This window comes from Rutidosis leptorrhynchoides, chromosome 3 (genome assembly GCF_046630445.1).
Source record: "Rutidosis leptorrhynchoides isolate AG116_Rl617_1_P2 chromosome 3, CSIRO_AGI_Rlap_v1, whole genome shotgun sequence".
Taxonomy (NCBI): domain Eukaryota; kingdom Viridiplantae; phylum Streptophyta; class Magnoliopsida; order Asterales; family Asteraceae; genus Rutidosis; species Rutidosis leptorrhynchoides.
Window position 1 is genome coordinate 197178249 of NC_092335.1, and position 27122 is coordinate 197205370.

General features: G+C 36.6%; 1 long non-coding RNA gene across 3 annotated transcripts; it reads left to right on the plus strand.

Annotated features, from left to right (window-relative positions):
* Positions 1–8347: 8347 nt before the first annotated feature.
* LOC139897149 (uncharacterized) lies at positions 8348–10616 on the plus strand. 3 transcript variants are annotated; one of them, XR_011776452.1, is made up of 4 exons: positions 8348–8754; positions 9058–9193; positions 9709–10193; positions 10287–10616. It is a non-coding gene; the product is annotated as an uncharacterized lncRNA (long non-coding RNA). The 3 variants fall into 3 exon arrangements; XR_011776450.1 differs by having other exon boundaries at positions 9709–9873; XR_011776451.1 differs by having other exon boundaries at positions 8348–8539; positions 9709–9873.
* Positions 10617–27122: the final 16506 nt, after the last annotated feature.

The window sequence follows — 27122 nt, forward strand, 5'->3', positions numbered from 1 at the left end:
ACTGCGGTGGAGACAAAAACCGCATTGATTGAGGAGAGGAAGAAAAACCACGATCTAGTAGGGGTGGTGGATCAGGCGAAAGGGGAGACCGAACGTGTGCGGTTAGAACTTGAAAAGGTGCGCCGAGAAATGGATGACGCGGTGACCTGCCGCGAGCTGGCAGAGGCAGACCTGTCAAAGCTTCGCACCTCCCTTCCCACCATTGCGCAAAAAGTGATGGACTCGGGACCCGTAACCGAAAAGTTAAATGCCTACGTTGATGCAGTGAAGGAGCATGACCGCAACAAGGTGATGCTTGAGGTGATCAAAGGCTGCGACCTCACGCCACCGTACCTTGACATTGTACGGAAATATTTGAAAGAGGGTACAGCTGAGGTGCTCCTAGAAGCTGAGCAGGCCATCCAGTCCATCCCAATCCCCTTAATAAACAATTTTGCTGCAGATCCGAACATGTCGCTTGATGGCTTCCTCAAGGAATAATTCTAATCTGAACACTTAACCATTTGCGCCGTAAGTCCTATGCTTAGGCAGGCAATTGTAATTATTATTTTTGAGCCCTAAGTCCCGTGTTGGGCAGGTGTATGATTGTAATGGTACATTTGTTAATCGTTTATATTATATTTGTATCTTTTGCATGCGTCTTTGTCACATTGTTTGTATATCGCGAATCAAAATAAAATTTATACCGCATGCCTATGCCCGTAAGTTAACCAAAACTCACGCGCATACGTGGGTGCTGCGTAAAATAAATCAATACTTCAGTGATTACACTCTTAGTAGTTTAGACTCAAAAGCTACTGCGTTCTTGGTTTGTCACGTGCTAGAGGTGCACTTTAGCTGTATGGTAAGCAACGCAACTAAAAACAAACCAATGCTTTTACACTTAAGTTCCTCAAGCAAACCAATGCGAGAGTAAATACGCACAAGCAAACCAATGCTTGTCTTTTTAAGTCGACTTGGCAGCCATCTAGTCTGCGTGGCGCTTGGTTAGGGGAAAACTAATTCCCTTCATCAGCCGTTAGTGTCTAGCCTTGTAACCAAACAGGCTTCTGCCGCACGGGGGCTAGAGGACACCCCTTAAGTAGGCAGGAACCGCATACAAAAAAGAAAGATAAATACAAAAAGAGTATACGCGAGTAAATATTTTAATTGGCATTAATCATGATTACAACCGCGACACATCCAAACGGACGAAAATTACATAGGAAAAAATAATGTGCTAAAATATTTGGATTGATCAGATCCAACCAGCTACATGTAACATTTTTTCAACAATGTCGCGTGCCAAGTGCATTTCACAGGTTTTCCATCTAATGTCGCGAGATGGTATGCCCCGGTGTTGCTTGCTCCCACCACCTTGTATGGACCTTCCCAACGGGGGCCCGACTTCCCAGTATCTTCCGCATGACTCACATCATTCTGACGCCAAACTAAGTCCCCGTACTTATAAGAGCGCGAACACACACACTGATTATAATACTTTGCGATTTTATGTTTATTATTAGCTTCGTTAACCGCCGCAGAGAGTCTGCGTTCTTCCAGCAAATTAAGATTCTCCCGCAAAGCTTCTGAGTTGTTTTGTTCATCGAAATTTTGTATACTGAGCGTTGGTAGCCCAATCTCTGCGGGTACAACAGCTTCTGATCCATAGACCAAACTGAATGGAGTCTCACCAGTTCTTGCTTTGGGTGTTGTTCTATGCGCCCATAATACCTTTGGTAATTTTTCCACCCAACCTATGCGACCGTGGCCTTATCTAGCCTTAATTCCAGCTACTATATCCCGGTTAGTGACTTCGTATTGGCCATTCGCTTGTGTATGCGCTACGGATGTGAAAGTTTGCTTAATATTAAGCTTCGCGCACCAACTGCGAAAAGGATCCCCCGTAAACTGCGTTCCATTATCGCTAACAATTTCGTTTGGTATGCTGAATCGACAGACAATGTCTTCCCATACAAAATTTCGCACTCTTTTCCCTGAAATTGTTGCCAGCGGTCTTGCTTCTACGCACTTTGTGAAATAATCAATTGCAACAATCAAAAACTTGATGTTTCTTGCGTATGCAGAGTATGCGTAAGATACTGATGTAAGTAGCATATGGTAAAAAAATAAATGGTTATATTACCTCGGCCTTTTGGAAATGGTCCGACTATGTCAATAGCCCATTTGTAGAATGGCCATGGTGAGGAGACTGGAATCATTGGATGCATAGGTGCTCTACTGATAGGTGCATGAATTTGGCAGGACTCGCAGTGTTTAACTATGCGTACGGTATCTGCGTATATGGTAGGCCAATAATAGCCCAACCGCATAATCTTTGACACGGTAGATCTATGCCCTGAATGAAGAGCGCATGCACCCTCATGCACTTCGCGTATAACCTCCTCTGCTTCGTTTGGACCAATGCACCTTAAATGTGGTCCTAAATAATTCTTTCGATACAGGACGTCACCCTCAAAGGCATACATTGGTGCCTTGGTACGAACTTTCTTTGCTTCGACAGAGTCTGCGGGTGATGTGCCATCCCGCAGGAAAGCAATGATGGGCGTCATCCACGTTGAACTGGATTCCTCAACAGGTGCCACTAAAGGCATCATAACAATGGATTTCGCTTGTAGTTCTTCTATGAGAACTCTTTTTCCCAGATGATCAAAGGCCAATGCAGCCAATTTGCTAAGCGCATCCGCCTTTTTGTTTTGCCCTCGCATTACATGGGAAATTTGAAAAGCCTCGAACTGGTCAGCGAGATTATGAACAAGCGATAGATATTGCAGCATGGCTATGTCATGCGCTTCGAAATCACCACTAACTTGGCTGCATACCAACTTTGAATCCACATAAGCGTGCAACACTTTAACATTTAATTTATGCGCAATTCGCATACCTGCTAATAAAGCTTCGTATTCTGCTTCGTTGTTTGTAACAGAAAAATTAAACCGCAGCGCATATGTATGCTCTTCGACATCCGGGCTAGTTAAAATTATGCCTGCACCCGCGCCAGCGGCGCTGCAAGCACCATCGGTGTATAGCTCCCATGGTGTTAAAATTGGTGCGTGTATATCCTGATGTTCGGCCGATGCCTCAACGTCCGAAGGGTATCTCCGCTAGGTAATCCGCAAGTATCTGTCCTTTAACCGCACTTCGCGAAGAAAAATTTATTTCGTGCTCTCCTAATTCAACTGCCCATTTAGCCATTCGGCCAGAAATCTCAGGCTTATATAGCACCTAAAAGAAAAATGATTGCGTTAGTCAATACGGTATTGCCGGACATTGCCGCAAAGTAAGTAGTTACCAACCTGTTTGATCGGCTGGCCAGTTAGAACTACAACTGGGTGCGCCTGAAAGTACCGACGTAAATGTCGCACTGTGTGAACTAGCGCATACACTAGCTTCTCAATTGGTGAATAGTTTACTTCGCATGCTGTCAGCATCTTGCTTACGAAGTAGACCGGCACTTGCATCTGAGAAAATCTCAGCATTATTTGACCACGAAATAAATAATTCGTATGTATAAATAAATAGAATGCCTTACCTTTCCGCGATCTGCGATAAGGATCGAGCTGACGGTTTCTTTGGACGCCGCAAGGTACAACGTAAGTGTTTTCCCTGCTATTGGCGCTGTGAGTGTTGGTAATTCAGCAAGCACCTTCTTCATATCTTGAAAAGCTGATTCCGCTTCCTGAGTCCATACAAAGTCTTTTTTCTTTAAACAATTCTTCAAAGTATTGAAAAACGGTAAATGTCGCTCCGCGGCTTTTGACAAGAACCGCGTGATTGCCACGAGCTTCCCAGTTAGACTCTGCACATCCTTCTTTGTCTTTGCAGATGGTAATCTATCAATGGCTTCAATCTTTTTGGGATTCGCCTTGATTCCACGCGCCGTCACCACGTGACCTAGAAACTTGACTTCCTCTTCTCCAAAACTACATTCGAGTGGGTTAAGCTTCATATTGATCCTGCGTAAAGACGCAAATGTTTCTAGGATGTGCGCAAGCATTTCTTCTTCGGTGTTTCTCTTAATTACCAAATCATCGACATATGCTTCAAGATTTCTACCAATTTGGTGCTTGAAGGCTGCGTCAATTACGCGTTGATAGGTAGCTCCCACGTTCTTTACACCAAAGGGCATCTTAGTATAATAATAAATACCCTGCGGCGTATGAAAAGCAGTTTTGTCCTCATCTTTCGCAGCCATGAGGATTTGGTGATAACCCTTATACGCATCCAGGAAACATTTGTATCGAAAACTCGATAACGATTCTACCTTCCAGTCAATATCCGGGAGAGGGTAGTTATCTTTAGGACAAGGTTTGTTAATGTCCTTAAAATCAACGCACATCCGCCAATTACCGTCGGCCTTTTTCGCCAACACGGGGTTAGCAACCCATGTTTGGTACCGCACTTCCCGCAGAATATTTGCTCTGACTAGGTTATCAACTTCTGCGCATAACCAATCACTGCGCTCAAGGGCCATGTGCCGCTTCTTCTGCCTAACGGGTGTGAGTGACAGATTAACATTCAACCTATGTTCCGCAATATCACGCGGAACCCCAGTCATGTCTGATTCTTGTCATGCGAAAACATCTGCGTTAGCGGACAATATACCATGCAATTTAGCCTTAGTCTCGGCTGACAAGCCTGAGCCAATTTTGATTCGCTTATCCGGATGCAAACAGTTAGCTATGACTGCACTGCTTTTAAATTGTTCTCCCACGCTGGGAATGCTTACGGGCACAACTGAACCACATAACTCAGTAACTTGATGTGACGCAATTGTGGCAATTCCTCCCATTGTGGGAAACTTAATCAAACCGTGCACTACAGATGGTATAATGTTAAAATGTCGTATGAAATTTCTCCCTAGTAGCGCATTGTAACGCGAAGTCGACCGAACCACATAAAAGTCGACTAACTCGCGCCTGACCAACTGCAGATTCTTATCATTCGCAAGCTCTATTATTATCTCTATCCGGCCTAGCGGCCACGAGCTTTCTCCAGAGAATCCTGATAGCGTAATATCGGGATGGCGTAACTGCGCTTTTAATTCTGTGGGAATGAAACGATAGCAATGCTCGTACATAATGTCGACGCCACTCCCGGTGTTAACGTGCATGCGTTTAACCTGTATTCCGCAATTAGGAATGCGACACTTAATGATAATGGGCTCGTTAACTGTGTCGATTGACATTAGAGGAGGGAACGTGATTGGGAGAAGTTCCCAATCCTGGTGATCATTGTATTTTCTTCGCTGGCTAACTTTGTCTGCGTCCACCATATTGATGGTTACATCGGCGCTTTTATTCTTATCTGTTTTTTGCCATGCGAAGGTTTTGGCTTTTGAACTCTCCTCTGCGGCTTTTCATTTATCTTTCTTTAGCGGCTTTAGGTGATCTAATTTTCCTGCGCTTAGCGCTTCCAGTACTCGCTCCATTAAATTTTTACACCGATTGGTGTCATGGCCGTGATTGTCATGGAACTCGTAGTACTTTGTTTTATCCCGCTTACCAAATTCTGTTAGCGGGGTTAGAACCGCAAAGGTTGCACACACTGGTTCGGTGGCCAGAATCTCTTTCGGTGTTTTGGATAAACTTTTGAGCAGCGCATAGTTCTGATTATTAATGTCGTGCTGATTATTGCTTCAAAAACCACTACTTGTTCGCCCTTTATCATTTCTTATCGGACCACCACTAGGGTATCTTCTGCGAGAGCTGTTGCTGCGATTTTGATCACGCGAACGATCATCATCGTCTTTCCTTTCGTTGCGTGAGCTAGCTGTCAGAATGTCATTATCTTCACCACTCCGCATATAATCATGGTATTCATTAAGCGCTTCAGTATAAGTTGTTGGCATCGTGTGGCGCAGCCACCTGACCAGCGTTGGATGACGCTCCGTACTTATACCGTGTATGAGTCCAAAAATTTGCTGCTCTGGTTTTAGGTCCGGTATGCGCAAGTACTCATTAGTATAACTCGTGAAAAACTCGTCCAAAGATTCCTTGGGCTTCTGTATAATATCATGACATTCGATATGAGTGCATTTGCGTGGCCTTTGATTTTGATACTGCAGCAAGAACTTTGTCCGCAAATCCATGAACCCGGATATGCTACCCGCTGGAAGTTTGTTGAACCATTCGCGCGCAATGCCTTGTAATGTCATGGGAAATATCAGACATGCAACCGGATCAACCCATCCTTGGGTGCGCATTGCGCCTTCAAAACGCTGCAGGAAATTATCTGGATCAGTCAAGCCATTGTAGGTACCTAATGTGTGAGGTATCTTTGGTGCTGATGGAAATGGATACGCGATTATATGCGGAGGAAACTTATCAAAAGTAGTTGGTAGCTCAAAGGGTGGTTTAACAGGGTCCCCTTTAAGTCCTGCGAAGAAACGCTTAATCATATCCTGAACAAAATTAGGTTGCGAAAATAAGTGGACCATGTCAGGAGGAGCCGCCTACATAAATTGGTTTACGAGATTCAACTGCCCCTGAATATTTTGCCAAGGTTGCCCCGTCTTCTGCGGATATAACCAAGGTTGCTGCGTTGGAAAAGAAGCAAGCTTGACGGCGCGGAGTATACAGGTAGCTGAAAAGGTGCCGAAGCCTGTGGCACAGATGCCTGCGAGACCTGAGGGTATGCCGTTATGAGTCCAACCGTATGTGCAGTGCTTTGCTGTTCTGCGGTTATCGGCGTCCAATGAGAATTGGCGTCTGGAATGACACCGAATCCTCGGCTATTAAGTAATGCCTGCGCACTGCAGGGGTTAGAAACTGTGAAATTGGGCGCGACGACTGCCAAGGTTGCAGTGGTGTAAACGACGAATTTTGTTGACAACCCTGCGTCTGCATAGGGATTGAAACCGTGGTGCTGTAAATAGGCACCTGGCCGCAGCATACTGCATGCGGTCCCATAGTTTCGCTGCCAGTGCCTACAAAGATAATTCTTGGATCCACTACAGAAAAATCTAGTCACGTGGTTGTAACCAGCGAGTTTGCCCTTGGCGGTTTAATTCCATCCGGGAATATCGGCTTATACCTTTGGAAAGGTTCGCCTTACACGGGTGGAGCATAAGGCGTGTATCCTGCCCCCGTAGTCATAGCTTGCGTTGGCTGATTACCAGACGGCGTATTCTGGTTGTCCGTTTGAGTACGTTCCGATGATTCCCCGGAAGTCATGATTCTGTTAAAGAAACAAAAAATTCGAGAAAACTGTGAGTAATGAGCTTTATAATTCAAAACTTTAAAAGAAAAAACAATTAAACACATCTTGAATTAGTTCAGCTCTCAATGAGAGCACCACTTGATCGTGCATATATTTTCCAAGAGGTTAATATGCATGTTCAATACGTTTAAAAGAGGTTTAAGGATCTTAGAACTTAGCTCTCCGGTCCAGCTACCGTGAATAACCCTGGCTGACATGACGATGTCGGCGGGGTGGCTAGGTGATTAAGTCCACCTTCGATGATGGTCGTTGATCGAAGGCCTGAATAAGGTTGTTGGAAACTGTCGAGAGTGACTAACCTATTAACCTTTGATGAATGATGATAATGATTACGTATTGTGAGCCACGTAAATGTGACATCCCCTAGAATGATAATTAGGGTTAGTGTATATAGGCAAAACCCTAATTCTAGAATTATCCAAGATCATGATAATCCTTTCCATAACAAATTCCCCGAATACCGGATATAACTATGGAAAAGATATTTAGGCTTGATGGCCAAGTAACCACCATTCCGGGAACAAAGGGATTCAATACGCTACCGCATACCGCATACCGCATATAGAGTACATGCGTACGCACGCTAATGATTGCCCGCATACGTATATAATGCGCATGCGGGTTGCGGTATCATTAGAAATTTAACCGCAATGTGTGTGATGTATCCATGACTTGCTCGTGACACGCCAATGAATAATTTTTTTCTAGCAAACCCGTACCAATGCATATAACTCTTTGCTATCAAAAATATTGATTACTTAATTATTAACCTAATATTTATATAATACCGTTTCTTGAAAAATATCCATCTATCTATTCTATTTAATAATAATAATTAATAATAATAATAATAATAATAATAACATAATCGGTTAACTTCATAATTTGGTATCTCTTTATCTCTTTAATATATTAAAAGAGGAGCATTATCTTTCCTCATTAAAACATAAAACCCATTTATTACTATAGGATCATTGAAATAGACACATTCTAGCCCTTCATTCAAGTGATTAGCTAACAAATAATTTGAATTAGCTAATCATAAAAGTAATTTCCTAAATTACCCTCCTATTTAAATACAAAAACATCCATAAACCGGGTGGATTTTACGGTTTTCTCACAAAATTAGGGTTCCAAACTCACACACATCGATACTTCAATCGATACTCACAAAATTAGGGTTCCAATGATACTTCAATCTGTTCAACGAAAATCAGACAATTAGAGGATGAGTCACAAGTCGCTGTCTCTAATTTTCATTCCCACAAAAAACTCGACGCTTCTTCTACTAGACCCCTAGGTGGAGCTGATGAAGCTTGTATGTATATGCAACGTATTACTTTATCATAGTCTTTACATCTGTATTGTTGTTTCCTAATATCATTTTATTCATATATTAGTTCTCCATCTGAGTTACGTTTTACGAATGTAAAAGATGTCATTGTGACGGTCAGAAAATTAGGGTTCATGAAATTGATTTTAATCTCCAATACGATAATCATCTATTAGCTGATGACCTTATTGATTCATAAGGTTGGTTAACCTTATACAGTTTATTAAGGTTGTGTTATTGATCGATGCATTAGAAGTATTATTATTTATTAGCTTATCATGTTTGATGATTACGTTTTACCTATTATTAGATCATCAATAAACTTTTTATTCATTATAGTTAAAATCACAAAATATATACGGAGTAGCTTATTAGTAATGTATTGATCAATAATTTTACAGGTATCCAATGGTTGGATTTCGAAATCTGATACAAAACAGATTGCCTATCAGATAATCTGCTAGTTCAAATTTTTATATTTCCAAAATTACCATGACTTGTAGGAATTATGCCATCGAGACCAGGAGCTAAAACATCTCAAGCAGATAGTCTATAAGAACAATTCTTTTTGGAAGTGAGTGAATTGATTACATGTGTGTCAGAGCTTCTAGAATTCATTCGTAGAGTTGATTACATAAGGTTAGTGAAAAAAATATTGAGGATTGCAATTTGTGTTTGCTTATCTTTTTATAGAGTTTATAACAATAACAATACATAATACTCATATAGAGTTTAAAATTCTTAACTTTGTCTGTTTTGCATGTTCAATGGTAGTATTTTTTTTTTTTTTTTTTAATCGATTCTCTTAATCGTTATCAAATCTTGATGTTAGTGGTGGTGGTGTTTATTTAATTGATGTTGACTTCTTTATATATTGTCATTTTCTCATACAACGTTCAATCTGGATGATTCAAGTAACATTATCAACAAGGATAGATGTGAACTTGGTATGTCTATTAGTCAAAGTTTTTATTTCAAAGATTTGATAAATTAATTATAACTTTTACCCAGTGGGGCATTAGTCTCATTTGTTAAGAAAATTGATCTTTGTTAGATCACTATGTGTTGGTATATATGTACAATTTATATGATGAGTAAATGTTAGAATGTGAAATTTTTTTAATGTGTTATGTGATTATTTTTGTTGAATGCAGATAATGGGAAAGGCTTCATAGGAATGATCGATAGTGTGTCGAGATGTGGATGAGTGTTAAGATCAGGTGGGACATAGTTGTGTTGGGCTGAAAGTTTTTATATCAACTCTCAAATAAACAAATTAACTTATGTGAAGAACCTTTTGGAACCGTCAAATACGAAAGGCATGTTATGCAATGAGTAATTTTAGAACCCATTTCGTCACCTTTACCAAAACATTAAGTTGAACCTTTGTGTTTAATCACCCCTTACTATTTGTCACATATCATAGTTTTTTTTAATTATACATTACCCGTATTAAGCAGATTTAAATTATGTAATACATTTTTTAACCATCTGAGCTGTATCAAATTTATAGGTTGATTTGGTTATAAGTTAAAAACATGTATCTGCTTAAGAAATGGGTTGTGGATATGAAACTAGTAGTGTAAAGGAAGAACATTTGTCTCATCACATGCCAACTTGTACCTAAAATGACCCATTCGTAAGTAGATAACTTGATATTGGCACATGTAGTTCTTGTAGTTGATTAGTACTCTACATGTTTTTTTCTGTTTTGTAATAAATTCCACTGCAGGACCCTGAGTCAATAGAAGCATAAAGATCACAAAGTAATGGCTGCTCTATATTTCACTATGTATAGTGACTTTGTTGACTGAATGGCGATTAATGTTCTCAACTTTTGTAGTGATGAAAACCCAACGACATAAAGGAAGTACACGGTGAACCCAAAGGTTGTCAAGTGAAGCACATCTAAATTGGTTCTTTATTAGAGGTTTGAACCGGAAAAATCCTACCAGAACGTTGTAAGATGTAAAAAAAAAAAAAAATTCTAAGGTTAGGATTTGTAATTTAATCTTTCAACAAGAAAATTTTGCGGGTTTCTATAAACTTTATACACTTCTTTATCCTGTTTGATTTCATTCATATTTTATATGTTATGTGTATTAATTTTGTTAAATATAAGGTGTTGGTTTATATGAGTATGATTTAATTTATCTTTATCCTATTATTCTCTCAACTTCTTTTTAATCTCTTAAAACATCCTTTATCTTTATTACATCCAAATACATATGTTTTATCCTACTCATTGAAATGAATTTATTCATCTTTTAGTTTAATCAATTGAGTACATCATGAATTTAATCATTCATGTAAAAAAGTTTACTATTTTAACCCCGTTAATTCGTGGGTATTACACTAGTTGTATATTTAATAATAGATAATATTATATATATTAAGTATAAATAAATATAATATATTAAAAAATACAATGTATAATATTATTTTCATCAATCAAAATAATATTAAAATATAATTCATGATAACCTTATTTTAAATATATTTTTTATTTTAAAAACCAAAATGAATAATCAGATATTAATAATGAATTGTTGGTACAATATAATACACCTAAACGTACATGAAGCAGCAACATGCAACGTGATTCACGAATATAATCCAGTAATCACACAAAGAGAGTAACGATATACATTAAGTGAAACAAAGCTGGATGTAGAGAGAGCATCTTGAGTTTGATTACACCTGCTACGCAAATATGAATCTAGTTTTCGATCTTTCTATCTACTTGCAATCCAATCGTTTGATAACAATTTTCTACCTTTGTGTGTTTCTAATTAAAATTAAAACATATACTAAAGGGTGATACTTAAATGTAAAATAATTTAAAGTCATTAAAAAATCTGAATGAATCAATGATTAAGTTTGAATTTAGCTCTAAAATGACAATAAATTTTCAAAAAATTATTATGAATGAACATAATATTGGATGTAAGATTAACGTCATATATAATCTTTAACATGAATAGTAAAATAATATATTTGTGTAAGAGTTCCGATATAACTAGTTAAAGACTCGCGATTTCGCGGGGTTTTTGAAGAGTGAAATCATTTATTAATATCATATTATATTATATTTGTTATTTTGCTTTGAATTTGGTTATCCAAAAAATCTAACAATAGAAAATGATCAATATGAAGTTGATGTTTTCATGAGAATAATATTTGTAACATATTTATATTAGCATTTTTTTTTTAAATATACAGAAGAATAAGATTATACAAACATAAGATTATACATTTTAGTTGTTTAGTTGCAACTCGTGTTTAATGATAAGATCTGTAGCATATAAAAATTACCATCATTCATCGATTGACATATCATAAAGTTCGATTACATGACAAACTATTCAATGGTTACTAAGCTACCATAAATTTCATCTTAAAGTGTTTAATAATTACATGCCTAAGCATCAAAATAGAAAGATATTAAATGCATAGATACATCATTCAACATATTCATTAACACTTATGCACAAACTGACGGTAAACCTGCATAATCAAGAGACTTTGATACTGAAACAAACTGTTACACCGGGTGAGTTCCATCTAAGACCATGATGAACCTGCGTTCGTCAGGCAGGAACGCAATCAAACACTTATCGTTCGGAACATACCCATTTAGAGTTAAGAACTTTAGCCACCCTTTAGAAACATATTTTTTCTTTGATCCTTTTCCTTGCTTCAAACCCACCATATATGAGTTTTGTTGTTCATATCGAGACACTCATAGTCACAATTACTTTGTACACTCATAGTCACAATTACTTTGTAGTTCAAGTAGTTTTTGAAGCTCTTCTGACTGCCGCTAAATCACATTCATATTTTAGTTGTTAAACGGTCCATAAACATTTGTCAATAACATGTTAAAAATAAAAAATTCCAAAATGTACTTATGAATAAAAACTTACTGCTACATTAGCAACTCAACTAAAAATCAAAACTTACCGCTAAACAGAGCACACAATATCAACCCGATCAAAACTTATAAATGAATCTTGATTGTTTTTCATTGTAGGATGCCTTCTAGCTGGGGTGTGAGACAAAAAGTAGCAGCCAGAGCCATTCTAGGATGATTTTGATCTTCAATTTGCCTCTGTTTAGATACTTAACAAATGTAAAATATATATTTAAATAATAAATAATGTGGTAAACTTTTCAAATGGAAAAGTTAATCAAACATACATGTAAGTCTCATTGACGTGATCTCCTGAAAATTGAAATGTAGCCAATTGAGCCAGACTCAGTTGACGCTTATTAAGAAAAGCTACCAGTCACCTAACCTGCCCATCTTGCTATCCATAGCTATTAGCGAGATTCGAATGATTTTTCCTATACATATGTTAACATCATTAAATTATGATTGATTGTACATGCTACTGATTTAAAGAGTGTGTTCTGCTTACACATCGAGTAACCACATCGATCCCTGCATTGCTGTTTTCTATATGGTGATCAACACGAAGTTGAGAAATTAACTCATCACTGAGTTACTAATCCAACATTGAAAATTGTAGTTGTTAGGAGTTCAATCGACGCCCGTGAGAAAGTTATCCAACCACCGAACAAGCGACTTTGAAATCGCTCCACAACACTAATCTTTATGCTGCAATTTAAAAAAGATATTTAAAAATAAGTATAATACAGCGTAAGCATCGTTCGTTCACTATAAATGATATACAAATAACAAAATATTAACTTTGTATCTAGACTTCCCATACTGTAGAGATCTAAAACATGGTTCACATTGATAACCCAAAATGGGTTACGTTTTTATCTAATATGGGTAGATTGGAGAAGTTTTAATCTTAAATTAGTTTAATGGGTCAATTGGAACATAAGGGTAAAAAACATGAATCAAATGGGTCAAAAGATAACCCGCAATGTACTTTTACATTCAACTTCATCAACATATCTTGGGCCCTAAACACTAAACCATAAACCTAAACCCTAAATCTAAACCTTAAACATACTAAACTCTAAACCCTAAACGCTAATCAATAAACCCTAAATCCTAAAACCTAATCCCTATAACCCAAACCCTAAATCATAAATTCTAAAATCTAAACCCTAAACCCTAAAACCTGTAAACTATAAACCCTAAACACTAAATCATAAACATTAAAATCTAGACCCTATATCTGAACCCTAAACTCTAAAACCTAAACAAACCCTAAATCCTAAACCACCAACACTATACCCTATACACTAAACCTTAAACCTTAAACTCTAAACCCTATACCCTTTACCTTAAATTCTAAAATCTAAACCCTAAACCCTACACAATAAACCATATACCCTAAACCCTATACACTAAACCATAAACCCTAAACCTAAACCCTAAACCCTATATCTATACTCCAAACCATAAAATGTAAAAACAAAACCCTAAACCTGAAACCCTATATCATAAACCTTAAATCATAAATTCTAAAATCTAAACCATAACCCTTAAAGTGTAAACTATAAACCCTAAACACTAAACCCTATACCCAATATCTAAACTCTAAACCCAAAATCAACCCTAAACCATCAACCCTTAAACTTACACACTAAACCCTAAACCCTAAGCCTTAAACCCCAATCTCTTTTAGAAAAAGGTGGCTTAACTAACAAAAGAAAATTGAACCAGATACATTCTTACCTAAACTTTAAACCTTAAACCCTAAACGTTAAACCATATAGTCTCAACCGTATACACTAAACCATAAACCCTAAACCGTAAACCGTAAACCCTATATCCTAAACCTTAAACCATAAATTCTAAAATCTAAACCTTAAACCTTAAAGTCTAAACCATAAATACTAAACCCTATACACTAAAATCTAAACCCTAAACCCTATATCTAAACCCTAACCATAAACCCTTAACCACCAAACTAAACCCAAAACCCAAAACCTTAAACACTATACCCTAAACCATAAATTCTAAAATCTAAACCCTAAACCACAAATTTTAAAATCTAAACCCTAAATCCTAAACTCTATACTCTAAAACATATACCCTATAAACTAAACCCTGTATGTAAACCTTAAACACTACACCATAAACCATAAAATCTTAGACCCTTAACCCTATACCATAAATTCTAAAAACTAAACCCTAAACTCTAAAGCCTAAACTCTAAACCCTAAACCCTTAACCCTACACTTTAAACACTAAACCGTAAATCATATACACTAAATCCTAAACCCTAAACACGCAATTAGTATTCTATCTCATTTTATAATATTACAACTATTTTCTAGGATAAAAATGTGCTGCAAAGAATAGATTATATAGGTATTTTTGCATATGTCTGCTTCTATAGCAAACTTATTTGTAAAACAAAATAATCTGTCATTATTATAATCATATTAGTGAGCATAACATAGATATATGAGGCCTAATAGTGAAAAGATGATCAAAGTGATTATTATAATTAACATCAGCAACTCAACTACGAATCAAAACTTACCGTTAAACATAGCACACAATACCAACCCGATCAAAACTTATAGATGAATCTTGATTAGTTTTCAGAACATGCCTCATTGTAGGATGCCTTCTAGCTGGAGTGTGAGACAAAGAGTAGCAGCCCGAGTCATTCTATGATGCTTTTTATCTTCAATTCGCTTTTGTTTAGATACTCTACAAACGTAATATATATATATATATATATATATATATATATATATATATATATATATATATATATATATATATATATATATCTAAATAATAAATAATGTGGAAAACTTTTCAAATGAAAAAGTTAATCAAACATACATGTAAGTCTCATTGACATGGTCTCCTAAAAAGTGAAATGTAGCCAATTAAGCCAAATTCAGTTGATGCTTATTAAGAAAAGCTACCAGTCACCTAACCTGCCCATCTTGCTACCCATAGCTATTAGCGAGATTCGACTAATTTTTCCTATACAATATGTCAACATCATTAAATTATGATTGAATGTACATGCTACTGATTTAAAGAGTGTGTTCTGCTTACACATCGAGTAACCACAACGATCCATGCATTGCTGTTTTCTATATGGTGATTAGCACGAAGTTGAGAAATTAACTCATCACTGAGTTTCTAATCCAGCATTGAAAATTATAGTTGTTAGGAGTTCAATCGATGCCCGTGAGAAAGTTATCCAACCACCGAACAAGCGACTCTGAAATCTCTCCACAACACTAATCTTTATGCTGCAATTTGAGAAAGATATTTAAAAAAATAAGTATAATACAGCGTAAGCATCGTTCGTTCACTATAAATGAAACACAAATAACAAATAATTACATTTGTATCTAGACTTCCCATACTGTAGAGAAGATCTAAAACATGGTTAAAAAACAGGAATTAAATGGGTCAAAAGATAACCCAAATTGTACTTTAACTTTCAGCTTCATCAACATATCTCGCTCCCTAAACACTAAACCCTAAACCTAAATCCTAAATCTAAACCTTAAACATACTAAACCCTAAACGCTAATCAATAAACCCTAAACCCTAAAACCTAAACCCTATAACCTAAACCCTAAATCATAAATTCTAAAATCTAAACCCTAAACCCTAACGTGTAAACCATAAACCCTAAACACTAAATCATAAACACTATACACTAAACTCTAAACCGTAAACCCTAAACCTATATATAAACCCTAAACTCTAAAACCTAAACCAACCCTAAACCCTAAACTCTAAACCTAAACCCTAAACCTTAAATTCTAAAATCTAAATCCTAAACTATAAACCCTAAACACTAAACCATATACCCTAAACCCTATACACTAAACCATAAACCCCAAACCTAAACCCTAAATCTTTCACATTTTTCTGAAGCCTCAATGCGATTATAATGAAATGAAGCTCACCATATATTCGAGGACGTACCTTCTTAACGTGTAGCTTTTCACCTGGTACTTGATTGTCCTTATGCTTCTGCACCTGGTACATCGTAACACATTCCATCCACTGCAAGTTTGACAATTCATGTGGTTTGAAGCACGATAAAAGTAAATTTCAGAATAAAATCGTATTTGATTTGGTATTGCTACCGCGCATGACTTCGAGAGTCATGATGATATTACAGAGGAACGTCTTTATCAGAATATTTTTGCTATTGTCTTCGTATATTTTCTATTCAGGGTCGGTTGAGTTCAACTGTTCAATTCCAAACTCATCATCAGCAACAACAAATCTTGATTTGAATTTATTCATTCTTCTGGTGAGTACTGCATATTTTTAGATTTATAGAACTCGTTATTTCATTGTTAGTTTATATAAATATTAATTAATTACTACTCACTTGTTGTTTTCTTCTTAATTGTATATTTGTAAGAGTATTTTACAGTTGTTGTTGTTTCCTGAATCGATGTTAGTTATAGGATTATGTTTTTTTATCCCTTCAAAACAAGTCAACTTTAAAGTCAACTTGGATCATACATTCATACAAATGAATATGTTCAATGTTTTTTATAAACACTGCGGTCCTACTTATTAAATCTTTGCAAATTTCAACTTCAGCTTGGCCATAGGAATATTCTAAGTAGGTCTCACATATGGGTTTGTTTCAGTGTTTGGATTTTGCATTCAGTAAGTTGGATAGCTAATTGGATAATTATGTAATTTCAGTTTGGGATTAATGACTAATTAGATAGATATTTTTTCACTTAGTAAACCTTTAAGATCTATCAAACTTTAATCTTTTTGCAATGGGTGTGAGTGATTTGGGTTGAGCTGAAAACCCTGTTGGAAGCTTCGACGAGCCCAACACACCCACTATAGAGGACCTAGACTATAGAGGACCTAGACTATACTAGACTCACTACACCAATACTTTGACGTTGGTTAGCCTTTAATTTTATAAATCCTTAGTGCACAATAATATTTAGGCGACAGTGTCGACCATATATCTTTAGGCGGTATAACCGACCATGTATTACTTAGGCGGCAGAGCCGACCATATAATAAGAACAACAAAAGTGCACTAAGAACTTAAACACAAACTAAGGCTTGATCGGGAAACTTAACAAAAACACTTATATTAAATTACAATTACAATATTACTTACAAGCTTTATCTTCTCTACTTTCGCTAACTCACACTCTTCTTCTCTTCTTCACAACTCACTTCTTATTTCACTCTCACAACTTCACACCTTACACAAATGAAACACCCACCTATATTTATACTACTCCATGGAAGTTTCTAGAAACTAGATATTTCCATGGATATATATAAATATCTAGATATTTTTATACATATAAATATCTAGATATTTCTTACACACATAAATATCTAGATTTTTCCTTACATTTTAATATCTAGAAATTTTTCATATACATATTAATATCTAGATATTTTACCCATATACATTAACTAATTCCATATTATTCTAAATTTGCATTGTATTTTAACACTCCCCCTCAATGCAAATTTTCTTCCAACGATGTCTTGCAGACCATTCCAAGTGCTTCTCTGAATTTTGTAAACTTCGGTTTACTTAGGCTCTTGGTGAATATATCTGCAACCTGTTCATCTGTCTTTGTTGGCATCATCTTGATCTCCCCTTCAAGGACCTTCTCGCGAACATAGTGATAGTGCACTTCTATATGTTTTGTTCTCGCATGAAAGACTGGATTTTCTGCTAGACGTATAGCTGATAAGTTATCGCAGAAAAGCTTTACTTGATAATCTGTTGATTGATGAAGATCTTCCATTAGCTGCTTCAACCAAGTAATTTCTTGTGTTGCTGATGCTGCCGATCGATATTCTGCTTCGGCGCTTGATAAGGATACAGTTGGTTGTCTCTTGCTGCACCATGATATTACTCCCGATCCAAGACTAAACATGTATCCAGTTGTTGACCGTCGTGTATCATAGTCTCCAGCGTAATCGGCGTCACAATATCCAGTCACGTGACATTCTTTTGTTTTCTTGTACAAAATGCCAAAGTTAATAGTGCCTTTAACATACCTTAAGATGCGTCGTACAACATCAAGGTGAGGCTTCTTCGGATTGCTCATGTATCGACTAACCACTCCAACTGCATAAGATATGTCTGGCCGGCTTAGTGTGAGATAAATAAGACTTCCGACCATCTTTCGATACATGGTAACATCTTGAAGACTTTTTCCTTCATCTGCTCGTAGTTTTGTATTCGGATCCATTGGAGTTGAGATAGGTTTGCAATTAAGCATTCCGTACTTTTGTAAAAGATCTCGCGCATATTTCTGTTGTCCCAGAAATAATCCTTCTCTTTTCTGCTCTATTTCGAGTCCAAGAAAATGTTTGAGTTCTCCAAGCTCCTTCATATGAAATCTGATAGACAGATTCTCTCTTGTTCTTTGGATCTCCTCATAGTGATGTCCCGTGATGATTAAGTCATCCACATATACTAGCACTATGGCTAGTTTTCCATGATTTTGTTTCACAAATAAACTAGAATCTGAAGGAGCAACTGTAAAACCACTTTGTACCAAGAACTCACCAATTTTCCCATACCAAGCTCTTGGAGCCTGCTTCAAGCCATATAGTGCCTTCTTTAATTTGCAGACATGCTCAGGATGGATCTTGTTCTCAAAGCCTCTTGGTTGCTCCATATAGATGTCTTTGTCAAGTTCTCCATGTAAGAAAGCGTTCTTGACATCCATCTGCCACAGCTTCCAAGATTTGCTGGCGGCTAAAGCTAGTAGAGCTCGAATTGTTGTGATCTTCGCCACTGGACTAAACGTTTCTTCATAATCCAGCCCATATTGTTGAGAAAAACCTCTAGCAACAAGTCGAGCTTTATACCTTTCAATGGAGCCATCTGATCGAGTCTTCACCTTGTAAACCCATTTACAAGATATTGGTTTTACATCTTTTGGCTTTGGAACTAAACTCCATGTCTGGTTTTCTTTTAGTGCATTAATTTCTTCTTCCATTGCTTTCTGCCATTCTTGACTTTGTGCTGCTTCTTCATAAGTGGAAGGCTCAATAGGTATTGATTCATCCACATGAGCAGCATTGGCATACCTCGGATTAGGTTGCCTCGGCCTTGTTGATCTCCGTAATTCTTGCACATGCTCCTCGGCATCCATTTGGCTTGGACGAACCTCTTCGAATGTAGATTGATGTACCTCAGTTTTCCATGGACTCGTTTCCTTAGAGTACGATCCATCTCCTTCTTTAATTGGATCCGTTATGTGCTCTTTATGTTCTTCTTTCTCTTTTGGAACTTCTTCTAATCCATGAGATTCTGGAAGCTCTATCTTTTGAGGTGACCACCATGAAGAAGCTTCATCAAATACCACATTTCTTGAAGTATGACACTTTCCAGTATTTGGATCACAACATCTCCATCCTTTTCTTGATTCATCATAACCGACAAAAATGCATCGAATTGCCTTCTTATCAAATTTGCTTCGTAGATGATCTGGTACGAAGACGTAGCATACACATCCAAAAACCTTGAGATGGTTGACGGTTGGCTTGATCTTCCATAATCTTTCATATGGTGAAATATATCCCAACTTTGTTTGTGGGAGTCTGTTAATCACGTATGAAGCCGTCCTCATACATTCGGCCCAAAATCTTCCTGGTACATTCTTACCATGAAGCATACTTCGACAGGTTTCAGCAAGATGACGATTCTTACGTTCTGCCACTCCATTCTGTTGTGGAGTATTAGGGCAAGTTAATTGCCTTCTGATCTTGTGCTTCTCAAGATAGATATTGAACTCGGTTGATAAATATTCTCCTCCATTATCTGTGCGTAAGCATCGAATCTTAGTATTGAGCTCACTTTCTACCTTGTTCTTGAACTCTTTAAACTTCAGAAAAGTCTCCGACTTCTCCTTCATGAAGTAAACCCACACATATCTTGAGAAGTCATCAATGAATGTCACCATATATTTCATACCTCCAAGTGATGTTTGTTTCACTGGGCCGAAGACATCTGAGTGTATTAGCTCTAGTGGTGTCTTGGACTGATGCGCTGACTCCTTGAATGGCAATTGGTGAGCTTTGCCAAATTGACATCCAGCACATATTGTATCTGTTCGGATATCAATTTGAGGAAGCCCATTTACTATGCGTTTCACCATCATCTCCTTTAACTTATTGTATCCCACATGCCCAAGACGTTCATGCCACAGATCTGCCGTCTCATTCTTTCGAGTCTTATCCACATATGCTGTTTCAGCAGATAGTACATAGACCGACTCTATTCTTTTTCCTTACATAATTGGATTGCCAACCACCTTCACTCTCTTGAATACAGACACATCTTCTGGTCCAAAGAGCACATAATTCCCTTCTGCTGTCAATTGTGGTACTGACAGTAAATTCTTCTTTAGGCCAGGGACAAGATACACCTTCTCGAGTTGGAGCTTATGAGAGTCGCCTTCATTTGGAATTATTGTCTTTCCAATGTGAGAAATAGATAACCTTGAATTGTCGGCTGTCAACACGACTCTCTTTCCTTTGTAATCCTCCATTTCTTGCAGCTTTGTCCCATCGTTGGTCATATGATTTGAGCATCCGGAATCGATGATCCAATCATCTTTGTAGTTTATTTTTGACTTTAAAGTTGTTGTAAGAGCTTGATCATCTATGTCAGCTTCAACAGAGAGTCCAGCTTCTGCATCCCATGTTTCCTCATTAATGGTTGCTTCGAATGTGACCTCTTTCTTCTCATCTCTTGTAGCGGCCACATTTCCTTCGAAAGTTCGCCTTTTGGGGAATTTACAATCTCGAGCAAAATGACCCTTCTTGCCACAATTGAAGCATTCACCATTCTTTCTCTTATCATTTTCCCCGTATTGTTGGCGATGATCTCTTCTTCCTTGTTGAGCTCCCCCTGAAGTGTTGCCTTTTGACTTTGGGTGACTCTTCCATCCATATGTCTGACTTTCTTTCATCGCATCTTGTCTTCGAGATGTTGCTTTCTTCTTATTGGTGAAGAGTGCATCTTCTCCGTCTTTTATGGTTACTTCATTCATCTGCTTGGCTAATGCCTCTTGATTAGCCAATAAATTCTCCAGCTCTATTAATGATGGTTGAGTAGGCCATCCTCTTACAGCGGCTATAAATCCATTATACTCGGATCTTAAGCCATGGATGATAATTCTCTTCATCCTTGCATCACTCACTTTCTCTTCAGGAGCAAGTTGAGATATCTCACGACAAATAGATTTCACCTTGGTGAAATACTGAGAAATAGATAGACTTCCTTGTGAGATACCTGCGAGCTCATTTTCCAAGAGCTGGAGTCGTGCTTCATTCTTCTTTGAAAATAATTTTTCAAAAGTTTCCCAAGCTGCCTTTGGTGTTTTCTCGTCACGGATGTGCTCCAATAGATCCTCCTCGATTGTAGTCTTCGGTATAAATAAAGCCTTTCCAGCCTTGATGTTCCATTTTCTCAAGGCTTCGGCATTTTCTTTCGATGGAGGCGTTGTGTCACTGCCAGCAACTATTTCCCATAAATCCTGTCCTTGTAGGTAGGATTCTATGCAAGTCCGCCAATAACCATAGTTGTGGTTATTGAGACTCTTGATTCCACTGCTCGTACTTGCAAGATCTGCCATCATGACGTCCAACGTCCAATAAGCTTGGTCCCTGACCGATGAGCTTTCACAGTTCCTAACTGTGCTCCGACAGAATCTTCCTTAGAGCCTTGGTGAAAACAAGCCGATGTAAACGTCCAACGTTTACCGATTTCCTCCACTAAAAATGGTCCCGAACGACCCGCTCTGATACCAATTGTTGGAAGCTTCGACGAGCCCAACACACACACTATAGAGGACCTAGACTATAGAGGACCTAGACTATACTAGACTCACTACACCAATACTTTGACGTTGGTTAGCCTTTAATTTTATAAATCCTTAGTGCACAATAATATTTAGGCGACAGTGTCGACCATATATCTTTAGGCGGTATAACCGACCATGTATTACTTAGGCGGCAGAGCTGACCATATAATAAGAACAACAAAAGTGCACTAAGAACTTAAACACAAACTAAGGCTTGATCGGGAAACTTAACAAAAACACTTATATTAAATTACAATTACAATATTACTTACAAGCTTTATCTTCTCTACTTTCGCTAACTCACACTCTTCTTCTCTTCTTCACAACTCACTTCTTATTTCACTCTCACAACTTCACACCTTACACAAATGAAACACCCACCTATATTTATACTACTCCATGGAAGTTTCTAGAAACTAGATATTTCCATGGATATATATAAATATCTAGATATTTTTATACATATAAATATCTAGATATTTCTTACACACATAAATATCTAGATTTTTCCTTACATTTTAATATCTAGATATTTTTCATATACATATTAATATCTAGATATTTTACCCATATACATTAACTAATTCCATATTATTCTAAATTTGCATTGTATTTTAACAAACCCAACTGATTCAAGTAAGAACCGGGTCATTTGAGTCGGATTTTGTCGCTCCGGTATTGGTGTTGGGCCTACCCGAAATGTGGGTCACTTAATCATAAATAGAAGTAGAGATGATTCGAATATAGTAAAAGGGTACATAGTTGTGTGATTTTTAAATGATTAGCACGACAACATATGATAATTAATCGTCTGCTTGTGGCTTTTAATCAAGTCATTTGTAGCCTAAATTACCAAAAAGCAAGAACTAAACATATATTCTCTATAATCTTTTATACTAATCTCAACACTTTCGGTTTTGGTTGACTACAACTTATTTAATATCTCAGACTTTTCGTATTCAAATAATTAATAACAAAGCTAACAGAAATATAAACATAAACCAAAAGCTGGTAGCAATATGATTTTGACATAATCTTAAAGTATGTATCTTTATGTAGCCTACGTTCACCATCATGACAATTGTGAACTATTACAACAACCATCACAGTTGTTTTAAAGTAAAATAACCAAAATCAGTCCATATCTTAACGTCATCAAAATAAACCATTCTAGTTATCGAGTAAACATTCTAAATTGTATAATAACCCACAATAAGTAGTAAATGGAGTATGGTGTACTTGCAAGAGCATTTATTATAAAATCTTGTCCATCCCGATATGTGCATTTACCTATTCACATCCTCAGCAAAAAAGAACATACAAATCATTAGTAAAAGTGATATCGGACAAGGAACGAAACTACTCCTATAATTTTCATATATTAGGCGAATAAAGCATATGCTTCATTAATTAGTTTGATCAGGTTATGCTATCAAGATCCACAACCACCAAATAAACATAGACTAATTACTTAAAAAAATAGGTTTAAGTGACATATAGGGGAGTTTTTGAACAACTTAATCATAAGAACGGAAGAAGAAAAAGAGTACCACAAAGCTAATGACTCACCCAACATTGAATTCAATTTTTGTGTAAATCATATATCCAAATTTTATATCATTATCAACTTGATCTATCTAAACAATAATCTGACCATATATCAACCATCCGACCATATGAACAATTGTAACAGAATAAGAAAGGTTGAAATAGTTATGTAAACAGTAAAAATAATGTAGTTGTTAATCATCGTGTAAGCAAAGCTTGACATAAATCAAAATTTGAATGATGATTATTCTAATTAAGATGTCAAACAAATGCTTCATACACAGTAAAGAAATAACAGATAATGTACCTGGATGATAGTCTTTGAGCCTATAAAAACTTCAATTTTTTCCAATCAGGGTCAAATCTGTAGATCAAAGTATCAAAGCTTCAATTGATCATGTCTTTGTTGATGCAATTAGACCCAAATCTTCGATTGTTGATCAGATTCGAGTTGAGAATTGAGATTTAGGGAGAAGAAGGATTCTCGTTAAGTAGAATTGTTAAGCTGAAGAAACCCTAATAACAAATATTAATCGAGAAGAAAATGAAAGGGATAAGGGTTATCCCGTGTTTTTTTTTTAATTATTAGAGAGGGGTATTTTAGGGACGAGTGTATTTAAAATTGATTTATTAGATAATGTTTTTAGTGGATGATTAAGGACCGTTGGATCAATGGGTATTATAATGTAATTTTCTAATCTAATGGTAATTAAAAGGGTTTTGAAAACATTTATTAGCTAATCAAGACTCTTTTTTAATGTATATATATATATATATATATATATATATATATATATATATATATATATATAGGGGCAGGATCAATGGGGAAGTAACCAATCGGGGGGAAGCGGGGGGAAGCAAATTTTTTTTTTTTTTCGTTTTTTTTGAAATTTTTTTTTCCGGCATCAAGATCACACGAAAATATGAACATTTAGAAGAGACACTTCGTGATGAATGTTATTATTTAGGCGGGAAAACGATCGACAAAAATAACATTCAAGATAATATTGTTCGTGAAGAATATGAACGTTTTTTTCCATGTTTTGTGAAGTAAAATTTAACCCGATTTAGGGTTTAGGGTTTAGGGTTTAGAGTTTAGGGTTTGGTGTTTTGGGTTTATTCCATAAACTCAAAACACCAAACCCTAAACCCTAAACTCTAAACCGTTCGTGTTAAAAACTCAATCTAAATCCTAAATCTAAACCCTAAATCTAAACCCTAAACCCTAAATTTCTAAACCCTAATATCTAAACCCTACAAACCCTAATATCTAAACCCTAATATCTAAACCCCAATAGCTAAAACCTCAAAATACGCTCAAAAAACACGATAATTGTTATATATATTTCTTCGAGTGTTTTCCCGTCAAAATAAAAACATTTATCACAAAGTGTCTCTCTACTAAATATTCATATTTTCATCTCATCTATAATGTTCGTGAACAAAGTTTTTTCAAAAAACGAAAAAAAAGAAAAAGTTTTTGCTTCCACCCGCTTCCCCCCGAATGGTTACTTCCCTCTTGATCCTACCACTATATATATATATATATATATATATATATATATATATATATATATATATATATATATATATATATATATATATATATATATATATATATATATATATACTGATTTAAGAAGCATATCAAATGAGTATTAAGGGATATTAAGGCTCTGAATGATTACGAGCGTAATTTAACGCTGAATGTTTGAACACATCGTTTAACACTAACTGACATTTAAAAATTATTACTCTTACACACTAACTACCACCTAAAATTTGGCCATCTGCTTCATTACACTGCCCAAAACCACATCCTACTCCTTTAAAACCATACCTGCCTCCCACCTCCTCGCTTCATTCTTCCTCCAAAAAAAAACCCCGATCACCACCGCCGCTGCCATTAAATCAAACACCTCATTCGAAAACCCAAATTCATCTTCATCGCCCACACCAAAAAAATAGGGTTTCTACCACCATCACCATCGTGGTTGGCGACTTCCTAGATTAGGGGTAAAAATTAGGCTTTCTGCCACCATCACCACCGTCGTCGTTATGACCACCGTCGGTTGCGGGTATTCTTCCTCTTCACTTTTTCTATATATTGAGGGATATGTTGGTACTATTTCTGTTGGATTCAATTACTGTATGTTTGTGTCTCAGTGTCTATCTGATTTGTCTTTATAGTTTGCTAATTAGAAATGCACACCAGGTGTTTGTAGAAATGTGTAGCTGAACAACTAATTGTCTTAGTAAGATGCTAACATCATTATACCAATGGAATTATATCAATTAAAATATATATAGCTACTGATATTTATTAAATTTGACTAATGGTACGAAATTTTTTTTGCTAAGAATTCAGAATGGGTTGGAAATTTTTTAACACTACGAAATTATCGACTTAAAATAAAGTTTGACATTAACAAAGAGAAATTTGATGCTATATGAAGCTTGAGTTGTGGGCTTATATTTATCTCGACTCATAATTTGCGTGTGGTTTTAGATCCCCGGAAATTCCCATTAGTATTTTACTATTTTTCTAATTTCTATTTTTTGAACTGATTATGTGCCATGTCCTACTATGATGTTTACATCAGTTTCAACTCTTAATTATTAGTCATCTCTGGCCTTTACGACAGGAAGATACTAGATAGAATTGGTTGGGTCTTAGAACATGGTGCGAAAAGCAACAGCTTTTAACCCATTGCTATAAAGGCATGAATGTTACCCCGAATTGCTTCTACCATATAATAATTAATAGGGTTATAGTAATATTTTATAGTGGCGTATGATCGACTATTATGTGATTGTGCATTTGCAGAAGGTGAAAAGCATTGAGCATGACACAAGCATGTTGAAAAAGGAATCTGATAGCGAAAAGGTAGGCGTTGTTTTAAATGTATACGATGCATTACTGTAACATCCCGACTTCAATATTTCAAAAACGTGTGCCAAATTTTTTTTTCCTGGACTAGTGCATCTGGACGGCGTCCCAAATTCTGGACGGCGTCCAGCATTGAAGGACAGGACGGCGTCCAGCAGATCTGGACGGCGTCCAAATGGTCAGCCAGATTCTGATCTCGGGTCCCAACTTACGTACGCGGAAAACCCGCTTCCCGACACTTTTACGCGAAAACCTTTTTACAACAAGTCACAATAAGTTAAAATAAGAGATTTTCATCATCAAAACAAGTTTTACATCGTCAGGCCC